General features: G+C 45.7%; 1 pseudogene; it reads right to left on the minus strand.

The window, feature by feature from the left end:
* Positions 1–1,416: 1,416 nt before the first annotated feature.
* LOC117194577 lies at positions 1,417–6,004 on the minus strand (annotated as a pseudogene).
* Between the last annotated feature and the right edge of the window lie 5,180 nt (positions 6,005–11,184).

Here is an 11,184-nt window from a genome sequence, read left to right on the forward strand (position 1 = left end):
CCCACTTTGCTGCTTGAAACTCGTTTTATGCTGTTCGTTATTGCCCTTCTTCTCCGATTTGTTCAAACGATCATAGATATCGAACTCTTCGTTCAAGGCCCTGAAGGTCTTACAGCGATACATGGCATACTTATACTCGTTTCTTATGTCCAGACCGTTCACAATATGGCTTATAACAGCCGCGTGTTCAACATGTCCGACTGCTGCTATTTTTCTCATCTGCAGCAAGTACTCGTGCATCGACTCACTACTCTTCCTCTTTCTTTCTTGCAGCAGCTTATGAATGTCTGCACTGTTATAGCTACATGTGAATTCATCCAATAATACGTTCTTGAGTTCCTCATAGGTGCACACGCATTCAGCTTCAAGGAAAAGCTTAGCTGCACCGGTCATTTTTCCTCTGGCCTGCACATACTTTTGCTTTTCAGTAAGCTCATATGCGTCGGCATTTTTTTCGAATATCTCAAACCATTTTTCTATGGGAACCGATTTTCCATCACAATCGCTCACAACTTTTGTAAAATTATCTGGAGCGATCTTCATTTCTCGTTGCTCATCGCAAAGCAGTTTCAAACTTAGCAACTTTATCATTTGATCAATCTTGTCATCAGTATTGTTTTCTGCATTTTCTAAATCTTCCATCTCGTTTGCACTCGGTCGCGACGTTCCTGGTACAGCTTCTTCCTTCTCTCTCTCTTTCCAGTGCAACGGCGGCGGTGTTTGCATCATTTTGCGGCTCTTTTCGACTTGTATCTGTGTACCCGACGAGTGCTTGTCTTTTCTGTTTATAAGTGTGTATCACACACAACGTGTCTGTGCGTGTTTTTTCTGCTTGTGTACGTACTGCGCACGGACAAGGCGACGCTGCGGCGCGACAATGAATTTCACAATTTTCCAACCGAATTAAACGACCGATCTTTTATTAAACTCCGTGTCTACTGTTAGGCTCACAGAATTTGGATTGTTCAACTTAATGTTTATAGCCACCAACAACAACTTTACAACTTTACGTAGCTACAAACAACAACTTTAACAACTTTTCAACAATCCTCTTCTTGCATCAGCTTCTGCTTTCTTCTGTTTTTCTTTTTCACACACTCCGAGCTCTGTATTCGACGCGGACGAGCCCACAAATGTAAGATTAATAATAATGTATCGTTTATTAATAGTGCTTTTCGAAAAAGAGTACAAAGTGTATGATTTAAGATGTGCAATTAATGAGTCTGTTCTTCCGACTTTTTGTTCAACTTTCTGCTTCTACTTCCAACAACCGACTCACGTATCGATAACCCCTTATCGGTTAGGTCTTTTAAACATCGGTTAAGTCTGGTTATATCGGTTAGGTCTTATCGATGGCATCTTTAGTTCAAATGTTAATTTAGATGGGATAGTGCTAACTGCTTGATACACTGTCCTTTACATGTTATACCTTCTACGGAATATTTAGGAATATAGTATTATGATTGATCTGACTCTCAATGAAATGAAACAAATAAATCGCCATAATTATGGCATCAGATTTTTTGGCCAAATTTAATTTATTGGGCATGGAATGGTCGGTAGACTGCCGAAAGTTTTGGGCCTGATAATAATATAAACAAGCTAATCTTTAGCGCTTTTTTATATCTTGTTTTTTTTTTTTTGGTTCGGTTGTCCTTCTTGAAGGTAATTTAATTTTTATTGGGCGAACATCGAAAATAAATGAAACAGAGATAAACAGATAAAGGTACAAAAAATGAAATCAAACATAAAACGCAAATAAAAATTCCAATAATCTCATCGTGGATTCGGCCACATGCGACTTTCACGTGGCGATGGGAGCTTCAATTGATTGCCAAATCGAGGCCTCTCCTCCTGATTGACCGCCTGCTTTGACGGTGTGTTGGCGGCCGACGCCACCGAATTGTGGTTTACGAGGACATGGCGAATTCGTGGCACAGCCACGCGATTGCGCTGATGCTGAGCCCCGCCGACGTGCAGCACTGAGGAGCGACTCGTGGGCACCAATTCTTCATAGGAGATCCCGGCTTCGCGGTCATTTTCAGTGGTCTCATCGGTCATATACTCGGAATCGCTGGGCGATCTTGTATCCGGCACCGCTGATTTTGTGCGTGGCTTCTTGTTCGAGCGTGTGCCAATGCTGCGTCTGCCCAATCCCCCGCTGCGACGCAATGTGTTGTCCAGGACGCGGACCCGCTTTAGTGGCGACTTGGACGCCTTCAGCTGGCTGTTGGCCAGCCGCTGTGCGGTAGACGGCGACGGGCGTATCGAATTCAGAGAGCTCATGAGGCTGCGCTTGGCGTTGGGAGTCCGATACCCCGAAGAGCTGGCGGCTGCTGATGGATTCAGTCGCTTGTGCAGATTCCCAGTGCTCTTGGTCATATTGGGAGTGATCAGCTGGATTGTTGGGGTCTTGCGCAACGACATTGTCGAGGTCGACATTGAGGACATGTTCTTCAAAGTTCGGGGCGTGCGAGGGGCCGTTGAACCGGCAGTTGGCGGTGGCATCATCAATTTGCTACTGCTGCCCGTCCTCGTGGTGGGCGGGGCCTTCTTGCGGGCCGAGCTCTGCTTGGCCTGCCGATAGTTCTCCCATTCGCCAGCCATCAGCTCCAGTATGTTCTCGCCATAAACCAGAAACGGGCCATGCGATTGCACCTCATAGGCGTGCACCAGTTCAGTGATCTGCTGCTCAATCTTGGGCAGCTTCGAGGTGATGGCCTTGCGTTCCTTTTCCTCTTTAAGGAACTGGCCGCCACGATTGTTGAAACGATTCGGCTCGTTGGCCTTTGCCCCTAGAGCCTGCATGCGGGACCAAAGTTCTGCACGGCTCTCGCACAGATCGAAAATCTCCTTGTTGCACGTGTAGAAGCTCTTCAGATCATCCAGCTCCAGCTCGTGCAGCTCCAACAGGTCTTCGTTGTAATACTTATTGTAGTAGTTGGAGAAACGCTTGCGCTCCTGCTGGCTCCCACCACTTGCTTATCTCGACGCGCAGCTGCTCGATGAACGTCTTGAGGTTCTGGCTGCGCAGTGCCTGGCAGCGCTGCAGCTCCGAATGGAGGATGTCATAGGTGCGCTGCGTATTCTGCACTCGCGCACTCGTCGCATGGCGCTCTCGTCCGTCTCCTGGAGGCGATCCCACAGCACGTAGATCTTCTCGCGCATGTCATGGATTTTGGAGCGCAGCTCCTGGATCTGCTCGGCATAACTGTTGCGCATTTGCCGCAGCCGCTCTAGTGTCTCTGGTGTTAGATTGTGGCTCAGATCGTTCAGTAGGCGATCCTCTGCATCGGTCTGGGGCATCAGCTCGAGCATCTTCATGTCATGCTTGATGGCCTTGCGCAGCTGGTCCAGCTCCGTCTGGCGCACTGCGCGCTGAGAGCGCAGGTTGTCGAGATGGTCGCGAAAGCCGTCCATCTCATCGGGCAGGGGCAGCGGGTCCGCCAGTAGAGGGAGCGGCAGTGCGCCCAGCTCTTCGCAGAGCTGCTCCTGCTGGAGCAGCAGCTCCCCGATCTCCGCCCGACGTTTCGAGAGCTCCTCGCGCAGATGCTCAATGCTTCAGCTGCCATATGATCAGTGGCACATCGTCGGGCCTCTGACCAATGTCCACCGTCTCATGGAGGAGTCGGGGGAGGTCGCTGGCCTCGGCTCGGAGTGCGGCTATGTCATCCAGGATGGCCGCCTGCTTCTCCCGCGACTCGGTCAGCAGATCCGTATAGAAATTATCCGCGTGCGCCTTGAGTTTGTGCAGAAAGTCCTCGCATGTATTCGGCTCGAACATGAGGGACCACATTGAATGGAGCTGCTCCACATGCTCGCCAGTCATCTCAAGGATCTCTCCCTTGATGGAGGTTGGGTCAACCACAGCCAATAGGAATGGGTCTTGTATTCGCGAATGGAAGGAATTTATGTGATGTGTGCAGGATTTCGATTGCACAATGTGTTGCTCAAGGAAAATGCCTCCGCACAGATAAGTGACGCCTCTCGTGTTGGCACAAATTGCACAATGAAAATTTTGTGTGCTTGATTTACCTCATGCCTCAAAGCACAAAACAAGTTGATTCTGATTGACGTGCGGCCAAAAAAACACCTACTTTATATTGCAAATAAGTTCCTTCAAGGTTTTCCAGTTGTAAAGATAATTTAGGATGAGAAATGTGTTTACTGTTGGGCAAATTGATCAGGGAGGAGCGGAAAGCGTTCTCCGTGGGATGATTGAACTCGATGCTAAAGTTCCGAATGAGTCCAGCGATGCCCAGCTCGAGCTCCATGTCCACGATGCGCTTTCCAACGCACATCCGGTGCACATCCAAATCCGAAAGGCAAGAACACAAACGGATTCTTCAGCTTCAAGTCATTTGCCGGGCATTGCCCGTTGGAGTCTGTGGCGTTACGAATCCAACGTTCTGGCAGGAACTCAGCAGCCTTGAGGAAGTGCTCCTCGCTTGATAGCAAGCTCAGGGGAACCATCGACACACAGGTACCAGCTGGCACTTGGTATCCGCTCAAAACGCTGTCCCGATTGAGAAATCGGCCATTGCCGATGACCAAAGGATAGATCCGTTGTGACTCTTTGATGCAGGCACGTAGATAGGGAACGTTCTTCATCGATGCCTCAGTGAATTCGGAGTCCTTCTCGGGTAGAACGTTCATCACCTCTTCTCGGAGTACGGCCTGCTTCTCCGGATTCTTGGCAAGGCACAGCAAGGCCGCTGTAAAGGTTCTTGAGGTCTGGAAAAAAAGGATGTATGAGATAAGGGTAAGTATGAGAACAACAGACTACGTACGGTATCCACTCCGGCCATTAGCATGTCCATGGCCATAACCGTCGCCACCTTTTTGTCGATCTTGAGCAGCTTTTCCAGTACACTCTGCTCGCTCTCAGGGCGGACAACACCCTCCTTGGCCTCTTTCTCTAGACGCTCTATAGCTTCGTCTACATACGCTGAAGTTATTTCTTGAACGCCATCTAGGGACTTCATTAGCTTCATTAGCTTGGGTGTTTTAGCGTAACGCCAGGTGGAGGGCTTCATCTCCAGATCGGCTGTTAATTCAAAAAAATCGTCCAGGTACTTGAAAAGTAACACAGCCTGGTCGTTATCGCCCGACTCTTTGAGCAGTCCCAACTGCTTGTCCAGAGCCACCACAGAGACTGACTCGAGGGTCCACCGATTTATAACGTTTAAGAAATCATCTGGAGCTTCCTGGGTATCGATATCACGGAGTGCTTTAATACTGTGAAGGGGGAGAACATACTTGAGCGTAAACAGGGATTTATTATCAGTCATACGCACCGTTGCACAAGCTCCTGGTTCACTTGGGACATCTTCTTATAGTAAAGCCGCACGTTCTTCGGCTGCATTAGGACAGGATTTACAGCCGATCGAAAGTCGCTCCAGGTTTTTCCTTGTGTGGGTAAAGCTCCCTCCACTCCCTGGAAGAAATCCTTTCTATGAGTCTTCCGATGATAGCGAAGAGTATCGCTGCCAGGCCGATGCGGCCACACTCCTTCGTTCAGGAACACGACCTCGAAGTCCTTGGGATTGTGATTCATCAGGTATGACGTACCTCCCATCATACCTGGTAAATATAATATGTTTCCATAGTCGTCTTGCAAAGCTTTGAACAATTTCACAATGTCCAGTTTGCTATATTTTCCTCCAGGCATAAAATTCCGAACAGTAGACAGAAAAGTTGTACTAGGAATCTGATCAAAGGGACGAGCTTGTAGCCACTCTGCATCATTTCTGGGCTCTGCTACAGCTGCTGTGGTCTGCCAACGCTACAAGAGATTTAAAAACGTATATCACTGTGATATCGGATCTATATGTATACTATATATTTACCAGCGGACTGCTGACAGAGAGGGCTGCTTTTTGCGCCTGAATTATAGATAGACCGCTGCGCACTTTCAACATTTTGCTTGTTAGGAACTTAATTCATTCACTGCCAGAGCTATACTGCTAAATCATTCCATTAGCTAGCTATTTGAAAGGCCTGCGAGAGCTTTGTTGCAAAAAGAGCTGACCGATAACAGAGCACAAACAGAACAAGAGAGCGAGAGAGTGCCAAAACACGTTCGCGGGAGCGTGCGAATGCCAAACAGAAATAATTGTAAACATTTGCCATATTTTTTTAATATAGACTGCTATTTGATCGACTATGTTATGTAAGATTAATAATAATGTATCGTTTATTAATAGTGTTTTTCGAAAAAGAGTACAAAGTGTATGATTTAAGATGTGCAATTAATGAGTCTGTTCTTCCGACTTTTTGTTCAACTTTCTGCTTCTACTTCCAACAACCGACTCCCGTATCGATAACCCCTTATCGGTTAGGTCTTTTAAACATCGGTTAAGTCTGGTTATATCGGTTAGGTCTTATCGATGGTATCTTAAGTTCAAATGTTAATTTAGATGGGATAGTGCTAACTGCTTGATACACTGTCCTTTACATTCGGCCCTCCTGCTCATCTTCATCTGTCCCAGATGATAATATATCATCGTTCTCTGAGACAAAACGCCATAGCTTCATATTGTCACTGCTCGTTGCTGTGATATTTGGCCCCTCGACTTGAGCAACCTTTCTGACGTCGTAGCGACCGTTCCGCTTTACCTTGGTGACTTCATATACTCGCTGGCCAACTTGCGTCCTGCGACGAACTGCGTCCTCTTGATCGCGACCATGTCTCCTAGTCTGTAGCCGTGCTCAGGTCGTCGTTTTTTATCATAATAGCGCTTGTACACCTCTTGCGCCTTCTCAATGTTTTGTTTCGCTTGGTCACGCAGTTCTTGGCGCTCGTTGTTAAACTGCGTAACGAACTCCTCGTTGAGCACCTCCAATAGTCGACTTTCAGCTTGTCTGTGCATCTTTGTCCCAAACATGACCTCGAATGGCGACGACTTCAACGTAGAATGCACATGCGAATTAATCGCCATCTGGACCTGTGGCACATGCTTGTACCACTTCGTTGACTCCTGAGCTGAGAGCGGTTCACCCGCTCAATCTGACCGTTGCCTCTCGCCACACCTGTCGTTGTACACACATGTTCGACTTTGTTCTCGTTGAGAAACTCGCTGAATGCGTTGGATGTAAACGCTGCTCCTCTGTCGCTGACTATGCGCTTGGGAAAACCAAACAAAAATGACCAATCTCTCAGCCTCTTCACAACTTCTTCGTGACCTGTTGACTTAGTTGGGAACAGCCACACAAACTTGGAATGTACTTGTATTGCTTGGCTGTCGCATCCATTGGTCCCAAATGATCAACGTGCAGCGTGTATAGTGGTGTGTCACCCTTGTCAATGCAATGAAGATAGCCTTCTTGTTTGCCCAATTTTTTGCTGAAAATTATACAACTGATACAATTAGTAATCAACTTATTTACTTTCCGTTCAAGGTGCGGAATCCAGTATTGCTGCTGAACTGAGTGCATTGTCTTCGCTGTGGAGAAATGACCAACTTCATGCGATCCTTGAATGATTTCCCTTTCCATCAGCCTTGGAACCACCAATACGTCATTGCCATTTACAGATTTGAAGAGAAGACCTCCTTTAAGCTTGTAGTCTTGATATGGGTGCTGCTTCAGGATCTCAACTGTGGCTTTGATGAAATCGTCATCCTGCTGTGCTTTCTTTATCCGAGCTGTTAGCTCCGTTGTCACGAACATGCATGTCTGCGGAAAACGACTGAGACAGTCCACGTGTCTCATTCTGTCCCCTGGGCGGTGTACTGCTTTGAATGTAAAGTCCTCCATATACAGAATCCACTGGGAAACTTCTCTGGGTATATCTACTTTCGTTGTTGTCTGCTTAAACGCCGCACAGTCAGTGGCAAGATCAAATTTGATCCCCAACAGGTAGTGACGAAACTTCTTGAGTGCGAGGTATGCAGCTTTGACCTCCAAATAGTAACTGTGACGTTTGGACTCGGCTTGTGTAGTCTTTTTACTCCAATAGTAAATCGGGTGGAAATTGCCATCAGACTGCTGCAACAGAACTGCTCCGAAACCTTCTTTGGATGCATCCGTGTGGTGTTCCGTTGGCGCTTCTCGTGAGTATAAATGTAATACAGGTGCGATTACATGCAGATTCTTTAAGGTTTGTAGCGACTGTTGCTCTGCTTCGCCAATGTTGAAAACTGCTTCCATCCTGAGTAGATTCGTGAGCGGCCGGGCAACTTGTGCATAGCCAGGGATGAACTTTCTGAAAAAGCCTGTGAGTCCCAGAAATGCTTGAACTGCTTTTATGTCTTTGGGCGTAGCAAACCGACTGACAGCTGCTGTCTTCTCTTTGCCGGGCCAGATTCTCCCGTCCTCAATGATATGGCCCAGAAAGCTAATGCGTGGCTGCATGAAGCTACATTTCTTCCATTTGATCTTTAGGCCAAACTGCGCAGCTGTCTCCAGGACCAACTTTGTCTTCCTCATGCATACCTCGGGCGACGCGGCGTAAACAATTATGTCGTCCATATAAAGCTGCATAATGTCAGAGTTGATTAATTCTTGAAAAATATAGCTTACGAACCGAATGAACGCAGCTGGCGAGTTCTTGAATCCGAAAGGCGCTTTATTAAACTCGAATAATCCCTCCTTTGTAACAAAGGCCGTATACGACTTGCTTTGCTCTTCCATAGGCACATGGAAAAATCCGTTTTCAAGGTCCATTATGGTAAACCACTTAGCCGACTGCAGCTTTTCCAAGACTTCCTCCATGATCGGGACTGGGAAGCAGTCCAGCAATACCATGCTGTTTAACTTCCTGTAGTCTACGCAAACTCTAAGTGTACCATCTTTTTTCTTCACGACGACAACTCTGCTCGCTACATTTGAAGACGACTTACGCACGATTCCTTGCTCGATCCATTCTTCGACTTGCTTCTTTACGGCACTGGCTTCGTCTGTTGATAAACGTATCAACAGGCTTTGTTGATATCTGACCCAGACCGCGCAACATAGTTGTGCACTTCAAAAGTTTAACGTTTTTCATGGTCTTCAACATACTCTCTTTGATTATGGTTACATCTGACCCTGTATCCACAAGACAGTCAACAACAATGCCGTTTATTTGAATTTTTTTCATGCGACTGCGATCCAAAATGACGCGAACTTTATCAACTTTATCAGCTTCATAAGGACAGTTACGCGAAATGTGACCATTCTGATTGCACTTAAAACACTTTGTTTCGGCTTTGCAGTCTTTGCGTTTGTGTTCTCCTGATCCACAGTTATAGCAATATTCTTTTTTACCGCTTTGCCCACTTTGCTGCTTGAAACTCGTTTTATGCTGTTCGTTATTGCCCTTCTTCTCCGATTTGTTCAAACGATCATAGATATCGAACTCTTCGTTCAAGGCCCTGAAGGTCTTACAGCGATACATGGCATACTTATACTCGTTTCTTATGTCCAGACCGTTCACAATATGGCTTATAACAGCCGCGTGTTCAACATGTCCGACTGCTGCTATTTTTCTCATCTGCAGCAAGTACTCGTGCATCGACTCACTACTCTTCCTCTTTCTTTCTTGCAGCAGCTTATGAATGTCTGCACTGTTATAGCTACATGTGAATTCATCCAATAATACGTTCTTGAGTTCCTCATAGGTGCACACGCATTCAGCTTCAAGGAAAAGCTTAGCTGCACCGGTCATTTTTCCTCTGGCCTGCACATACTTTTGCTTTTCAGTAAGCTCATATGCGTCGGCATTTTTTTCGAATATCTCAAACCATTTTTCTATGGGAACCGATTTTCCATCACAATCGCTCACAACTTTTGTAAAATTATCTGGAGCGATCTTCATTTCTCGTTGCTCATCGCAAAGCAGTTTCAAACTTAGCAACTTTATCATTTGATCAATCTTGTCATCAGTATTGTTTTCTGCATTTTCTAAATCTTCCATCTCGTTTGCACTCGGTCGCGACGTTCCTGGTACAGCTTCTTCCTTCTCTCTCTCTTTCCAGTGCAACGGCGGCGGTGTTTGCATCGTTTTGCGGCTCTTTTCGACTTGTATCTGTGTACCCGACGAGTGCTTGTCTTTTCTGTTTATAAGTGTGTATCACACACAACGTGTCTGTGCGTGTTTTTTCTGCTTGTGTACGTACTGCGCACGGACAAGGCGACGCTGCGGCGCGACAATGAATTTCACAATTTTCCAACCGAATTAAACGACCGATCTTTTATTAAACTCCGTGTCTACTGTTAGGCTCACAGAATTTGGATTGTTCAACTTAATGTTTATAGCCACCAACAACAACTTTACAACTTTATGTAGCTACAAACAACAACTTTAACAACTTTTCAACAATCCTCTTCTTGCATCAGCTTCTGCTTTCTTCTGTTTTTCTTTTTCACACACTCCGAGCTCTGTATTCGACGCGGACGAGCCCACAAATGTAAGATTAATAATAATGTATCGTTTATTAATAGTGCTTTTCGAAAAAGAGTACAAAGTGTATGATTTAAGATGTGCAATTAATGAGTCTGTTCTTCCGACTTTTTGTTCAACTTTCTGCTTCTACTTCCAACAACCGACTCACGTATCGATAACCCCTTATCGGTTAGGTCTTTTAAACATCGGTTAAGTCTGGTTATATCGGTTAGGTCTTATCGATGGTATCTTTAGTTCAAATGTTAATTTAGATGGGATAGTGCTAACTGCTTGATACACTGTCCTTTACATGTTATACCTTCTACGGAATATTTAGGAATATAGTATTATGATTGATCTGACTCTCAATGAAATGAAACAAATAAATCGCCATAATTATGGCATCAGATTTTTTGGCCAAATTTAATTTATTGGGCATGGAATGGTCGGTAGACTGCCGAAAGTTTTGGGCCTGATAATAATATAAACAAGCTAATCTTTAGCGCTTTTTTATATCTTGTTATTTTTTTTTTGGTTCGGTTGTCCTTCTTGAAGGTAATTTAACTTTTATTGGGCCAACATCGAAAATAAATGAAACAGAGATAAACAGATAAAGGTACAAAAAATGAAATCAAACATAAAACGCAAATAAAAATTCCAATAATCTCATCGTGGATTCGGCCACATGCGACTTTCACGTGGCGATGGGAGCTTCAATTGATTGCCAAATCGAGGCCTCTCCTCCTGATTGACCGCCTGCTTTGACGGTGTGTTGGCGGCCGACGCCACCGAATTGTGGTTTACGAGGACATGGCGAA

The sequence above is a fragment of the Drosophila miranda genome (assembly GCF_003369915.1).
Source record: "Drosophila miranda strain MSH22 chromosome Y unlocalized genomic scaffold, D.miranda_PacBio2.1 Contig_Y3_pilon, whole genome shotgun sequence".
In the NCBI taxonomy this organism is placed as follows: domain Eukaryota; kingdom Metazoa; phylum Arthropoda; class Insecta; order Diptera; family Drosophilidae; genus Drosophila; species Drosophila miranda.